The 7,486-nt window shown below is 34.9% G+C and overlaps 1 pseudogene; it reads left to right on the top strand.

Annotated features, from left to right (window-relative positions):
- Nucleotides 1-1,497: 1,497 nt before the first annotated feature.
- Nucleotides 1,498-4,139, top strand: LOC126749353 (uncharacterized; annotated as a pseudogene).
- Nucleotides 4,140-7,486: the final 3,347 nt, after the last annotated feature.

The raw sequence follows: 7,486 nt of genomic DNA, 5'->3' as shown, positions 1-7,486 counted from the left end.
GGGAAGAGGAAGAGGATAATGTTTTGTTTGTTGATCAACCCACAACTAGCCAAATCAATTATCAGGAGGATGTAAACCATTTTATTCAGGAGAGTTCAAAAATGAAAGTCTGGATGGACTTTGAAGAAAATCGAGAAGTAGTTTGAGTAAAATATAAGTTACATTTTTATTAAATCGTTTATACTTATTTTAAGATGCAAGAAATTTGTAGCTATGGTAAAAGTTTAGATAAAAATGCATTTGCCAGATTTATGGCTGTAATCAACAAATTTAAAAATAAAGAAGTGGAGGAAGAAAATTCTCAGGGCATTGAAAAGAAAAGAAAAATTGAAAAACAAATGTGCTATCCAAATAAAAAATAAGCTAGATTTCTTTGTGTATTTAATGGCTAGATAATATTTGAATTGTAGCTATTTTTTTATGTTTGTATTATAGCTGTGAAGTTAACAAAAATAGGATGTGGTATTTTATATGGTATTTTGTGTTATAATCAGTATAATATAACTAAGTATATTTTTTGTAAGGTTTTGGTGCAGGCTTCAAATTGTAAATACAAATTTTATGTAAATAGTTTTTGTAAGGCTTAATTTGGTGTAGGTTTCAAATTTTAAAAACAAATTTTAAGACGTCATAGGTGTTGGTTTCTGTATAACTATTTTTATATCTTTTATTTTAAGACTAAAATGTTAGCTTATTTTGTATGTTAATATTCAACTAATCATTTTCTATTACATTTTGTTTGCTACGTTTTTAATATTTTTTAGGGTGCAGAAAAGCTAATTGGATTAACTTGAAATTGACATGGAACGAGGGGGAAGATCCTCTGTGAGTATATATTTATTAATTAAAATGTATACAGAGCAGTAAACTAACTTTTTTATTTATCTACTCATCCACCTATTAACCAATTAATTTATCAGCTCTACACACCAATTCAATTTCGTATCACCCCATTTTTAATATTTAACTAACAATAATAATTAAATAATTCATACATTGCGCTTACACGTACCGCTATACCAAATGATTAACAAATTTCGTCATTAAAAGAGATAATTTGCTATAGAAACCAAATTTGGCAAGTATTTTGAATTTGGCGGTTCGCATACCACGCCCTCGCGGATGCCGAAGCGCTCTCATTGGCTAGGCATATTTGTATTTTAACGTATGCTTATACCACCTACCTTCCCTATTTTGAAAAAATGGGATCGTCCACTTTGAATTTTAAACAGCTGTTTACCAGTTTAAAGCGGAGAACACATATACGCGATCACGACCACGATCGCGATGGCGATCCTTGCGTTCAGAAGAGGTGGACACATATCCGCGATCGCGATTAGGCTCAGTCGAAGTGCACGCATACATAAACAGCTTATTTTAAATCTGAGGGCGGGTTAAAAGTGTCAATGGAGGATTTTGAGGAAGAGGCACTACTTCTTGCAATATTATTGGATGAAGATGAAAATTGCAGTAATGATAGGCGAAGGTAATCTCAGATTGTCTAATTACTTCTCGTCCATTAGACAAGAATCCACTTAGGTTATTCTGTTTTTTTAGGATAAAAAGACGGAACGTTTGGGTACACGAGATTAATAAAAAACGTAAGGACGAAGGCGAATTTCATAGGTTATATCCTGAGCTCCGTAGAGACGAAAATCGATTCTATACTTACTTTAGAATGAATTTTGAATGTTTTGATGAAATAATAAATCTTATCAAGGACGATATTACAAAACAAGAAACTACATTTAGAGAACCGATTGGCGCAACAGAACGATTAGCCGTCACATTAAGGTAAGTCATAAACATTTTGTAAGCAAGTTTATTATTCCAAAGTAATATAAAGAAATTAAAGAAAAAAACACATTTTATGGAGTTAGATGGTGGTTTTACACAGATCCTCATACCAAGTTGCACCGGAAGAATTCAGGTCATTAGAACTTCCAGGTAGATTGCTTGGGTTTGATAATTCGTGATAGGAAGATTCATTGTCAAATGGAGATCGCAAATCCATTTCGTAAGATGAAGAAGCGGAAGCCCTTGAATAACTTGTCCCTGGCCGGCTTTGCTCCTGAGCTTCCTCCTCCTGTGCGAGTTCTTCTTCCATAATTAATTTAGTAATTTTAAATTTAATTACAGTCTGCCGTCGATTCGATAGTCTCTTCACGCTTGCAGCATATCCTTGAAATGTTAGATCTATGCTGTTGCAGTTACTTTTGATGTCAGAGTGCCTTTCATTTAAGTACTTAATAACTTTATCAGCAGATGATGAATTGTTGGGTGCTGGAAGTTCCATCGATTTTCTTTTTTTCTCTGGTCTTCGATTATGACATGAAATTTGCTTCGATGTTTCTTGGTCAGTACTTGCTTCGCTTAGTATGTTTTCAGTCATTTGTGTAGCTTCATTTTGAACGTCAGATGCTTCAATTTCTTCACTTACTCCTATGTTGGTATCAGCAATATTAGAATCTGTTACAGCAAATTATAAGAAAGGTCGAAAACTTTCCATATGCTGTGCCCAAGGCCAGGCTTTATAGCGAGAGATCGACTTAGCTGCTTGTCCAGTTCGGGTTTTCTCGGAGCGTAAGTGTTTTGAGAAACAATCCTTCAAATTTTTCCAGCGCTTCTTTAAATCGTCGCCTGCAAATAAAAATAGTACACCATTAAAACATGCCCGTTTAAATAAATCTAAATTAACAATGAAATATTTTTTGCTAATACCTTTTGCTGAAATATTTTTTATGTCATCATAGTTACCAGACATATTAAATGCTATATAATACCCTAGGGCATTAACAGAAATAACTAATTAATAAATCATTCTAAAACCTCTTAAATTCTTTATTGTATAAGTCTTTTGACTGCTTGGGAATGAGATTTGCCACAGCTTTGGCAGCATTTAGGGAGGTTTTATTCGATATTTATGAAAAATTTATGATTTTATATGAAATTAATTAAGTTTTGACTTTGACACTTAACAATAATGAACACACTTTGTTTATTTAGCAACTATGTAGGTAAAAATTTCGTGATTTTAATTTTTCTTTTAATTTAACTTGGAATTTTATGAAGTAGGACATAAAATATGGTATGTACCACGGGCATTACTTGATGTCTATATCCTCGGGCAACTCACAAATCGGGCCAAAGGCCCTCTGCTTTGTAAGATTGTTGCCTTCGGGGGCACAAACATCTTCATAATACCCTTACAACATAAATAACTATTGGTATCAGAAAGAGAGATTTAAGACACCATATTTTTTCTAGATTTTTGGCAACCGGCGACTCTTACAAAACAATCGGTCACAGTTTTCGATTGGGATTTTCAACAGTTGCTATAATTGTTGAAGAGGTTTGCACTGTTATATGGAGTAAACTGCAGCCAATTTATATGCCAGAGCCCACACAAGAGCTATGGGAAAAATCAGTTTTGGGCTATGAAAACCTATGGCAGTTTCCCAACTGTTTAGGAAGCATAGACGGGAAGCACGTGACAATCAGGTGTCCCCAAAATAGTGGATCAAATTATTTTTCCTACTTAAAAAAATTTTCAATTGTTCTCATGGCGATTGTTGACCCTGAATATAAATTTATTTGTGTAGATGTTGGTGCCTATGATAAAAATAGTGATGGAGGTATCTTCGAGCAATCTGCTATGGGAAGAAGATTTGAAAATGGCACATTTAATATTCCTCCTAACAGGCCATTTGCCGGTAAAGATGATGAGGTTCCATGTGTTTTGATAGGCGATGAAGCTTTTGCCTTAAGTACTTACTTAATGAGACCATTTCCCTACAGACAAGCGAGATATGACCGTAATAAAGAAAAATTCAATTACCACATCTATGTAAAGCTCGTCGCGTTGTGGAAAACGCTTTTGGCATACTGGCACACAAATGGAGATTTTTTTTAGACCCTTAGAAGTAAAAGTTAGCACGGCTACAAAGCTTGTAAAAACAGCCTGTGTATTACACAACTTTTTACGGGAAAAAAATATTGACCAAAAATATTTTAATCTACAAGAACACAATGATATGCCAGTACAGGTATTCCATCCCTTGCCAGTTGATAGAAGAAAAGCGGTAAACCTAGCGTTTGGGATACGTGAAAAATTTGTTTCCCATTTCAGTAATTTGTAAAAGTATGTCACTCATAATAATCTTACACATATTATGTCCAAAAGTATGGAATTGTTAAGTATTTTTCTTGATATTTGAGATTTTACTTCTTGGTTTATTTAAACATACTTTAATTACTTTACAACACGACTTGAACAGTGTACAGGGTGTCTCCAATTCGTGCCTCAACATGGGGAACTCCGTAACTATGGGTGATCTCCATAACAGGGTTGGTTAAATTAGACAAAAGTTGCGCATTTTTAGGCCTAACTATCGTTAGGCATATTGCCATTGCCGGCATATTTGCCATTTAAAAGATTAATAAAACCCGAACGGTCCCGAAGATAAAAAGAAAAAAAAAAACAAAATGTTGAAAATTTGATTTAATGTTTTTCTAAGCTTCTTTGTGATCTAATTTTAAAATACGACGATAGTTTTTTCAATTATCTTCGGAACCGTTCGGGTTTTATTAATTTTTTAAATGTTATATTATTAGGCTCAAAATTTCGCAACTTTTCTATAATTTAACCAACCTCCCATAGTTACGGAGTTCCCCATGTTGAGCCACGAATTTGAGACACCCTGTACAATAAATTAATTTATTTATTTATATGTGTAGCTAAGTATAAATTAACAAATATATTATGTGTATACAAAACAATAGTTTATTACTTACCAGTATGATGATTTCCCATATCCTTGGCAATGTCGTCCCATACTTTATTTTTAATACGAACATTCTTATAATCACGATGTGCCATATCGAATAAAACATCATGTTTCTTTACATGTTCAATAAATTCTTCCGTGAAATCGGCCATTTTTTAACTTACGATCCGCGATCAACGTAACCTGCTGCGTTTGATCGCCGCTGCTCGCTTTCTGGCGAGGAACGCGCGATCGAACGCTGCAGAACGCCACCGTATCGCTAACAGGTCGCGACAAGTATGTGCGGCTACATTTCTTTACTTTGGACGCGTCTGATCGCCATCGTGATCGTGATCGCGATCGTGGTCGTGATCGCGTATATGTGTTCTCCGCTTAACCCAACTTTTTGTGTTATTGTGTTTTGGCAGTCGTTCTTGAAGATATCCAAATCGTAATTTCGTGGTTTTTGTGGTTGTTTTGTACAATTTTTTATTCTTAAGAATGGAAAATGAAGAAGAAAATAATGTATTCGAAGGATATAAGTGCACTGAAAATACATTACCTAGCAATTTCAATAATATTATTGTATCAAACGAAGGAAATATTATGAAAATTCGTTGCTTTTTGAAAATTATGGAAGATATTAACCAATGGGTGTCTGATTTCGGTGAAATATCTTGTACTCATTGGAATATGCGACGTTCTGTTTCTCATGGAGAACGAATTGTTTGTAAGTAAGTAAAGAATAATAATAATTAATAATAATAATAATAATATGTAGCTACGATTTTGTTAAAATTTAAATACATCACTTTTATTTATTTATATTGTGACACCAGTACTTTTGTTTAGAAGGTTGCCATTGATTAGAAAAGGGTTCTAATCAATTGAGGCCCTATAGACTGTAAAATTTATAGGTTGCGATGGTTCATGTACCTTTGGACGGTTTTACACCACAGCCTGCTGACTTAGCACGAAAAATATAAAAGTGATTGAATTAAATTAACAGTAAAAAGACTTACCTAGGGGTCAGTCAGGATCAGGATAACACAAGAGGTTTTTGCGGAAGGCCGCGCGAATACTGGTCGTAAAATGGTTATTAACAGTAAGACGATCTAGTACCGAGTGTTTTTCACCTCGATTCCCCGCGTTAGTCTTTTCGGTACTTGCGTGTGACGTATTATTTGGGTATGTACCAGGTTTGTAGTAAAAGTATAGAATAGCAAGTAAGGAAATATTATAGGGAGAGGCGAGGAAACAAGGCAAATCTCGACATTCATTATGTAAAACAAAAAAAAATATTAGCAGCAAGAAGCGATACTTTGAATGCACTTAAGAATATAACTTATAGAACTAAACTAAATCAAACTAAGTATTAAACTAATCAATAAAGTGAAATTGAGATGACTACAAGAACAGAACATTCCCGCGCCCATGAAAACCAAGGGGTTTTCATGAAACAATAAATAAATTATTGGTTTGGAAGTGGGCATAATTTTACCAAAGGTCTTTTAAGTATACCTTTGGCTGTCCGTACTGTTGCCACTCTAGGAACCCCGTCCTTGCCCAAAGTAACTTCCGCGATTCGACCAAGAATCCAGTGTAAAGGCGCCGAATTATCATCTTTAATAGCTACCATAGTACCCGGCTCTACTCTACCTATTGCATTATGCCATTTGGCTCTTTGTTGCAAAGTATGTAGATATTCACAATGCCACCGCCTCCAAAAATCACGATGCAGTCTAAGTAAAAGCTGCCAACGCGTAAGGCGATTAATATTTGTGTTAGTAAAGTCCGGATCGGGAAGAACAGTTAAGGGTTGTAGGGTCAAAAAATGTCCAGGAGTAAGTGGCAATAAGTCTGATGGGTCTGAACTTATAGGGGAAAGTGGTCTTGAATTAAGTACCGCTTCGATTTGTATAATTACCGTATTAAACTCTTCATATGTGAGTATCTGAGTTCCTACTACCCGTACTAAGTGAGTTTTAATGGACTTAATATTTGCTTCCCATATACCACCCATATGGGGGGCAGAGGGGGGATTAAAATGCCACGTAATTGGTTCAACTTCGGCAGATTTTAAAAATATTTGACGTAAGTATTTTTCACTAGCAATAAAATTTGTACCGCAATCTGAATATAAGTTAAGTACTTTTCCGCGCCGTGCAACAAATCTGCGAAGTCCCGCCAAAAAAGCCTCTGCACTAAGGTCCGATAGCAACTCCAAATGAACACCTTTTGTACTAGTGCAAATAAATAAGCATACGTATGCTTTATGCACTTTAGCACCCCTTAATCGGCCAATAGTAATTGGAAACGGTCCACACAAGTCCAGGCCGCAGTTAATAAAAGCTTTGGAATTTGCGGATACCCTGAACTTAGGTAAATTACCCATAGGGGGTTGATATGGTTTCGGGTTAACCTTCCAACAAATATGACATTTATGGATTACTTTACGAACTATTCTCTTTGCTGAGATTATCCAGTAGTTTTGAAATAGCAAATTTAATGTGGTTTGTATACCACAATGTAAGTAATTAAGATGTAATTCATTTATAAGTAAGGACGTAAATTTACAATTACCTGGTAAAAGCAAGGGAAATCTTTTATCGTACGACAAATCGGAGTTATGGAGTCTACCACCAACCCTCAAGTAGCCCTCTTTATCTAAAAAAGGTCTTAATTTCTGAAGACTTTTCGAAATACGTTTATTATGTCTA

This window comes from Anthonomus grandis, chromosome 24 (genome assembly GCF_022605725.1).
Source record: "Anthonomus grandis grandis chromosome 24, icAntGran1.3, whole genome shotgun sequence".
NCBI classification, from domain to species: Eukaryota; Metazoa; Arthropoda; class Insecta; order Coleoptera; family Curculionidae; genus Anthonomus; species Anthonomus grandis.
Note: the sequence above shows the minus strand (reverse complement) of the source record. Positions and strands in the feature narration are given on the sequence as shown.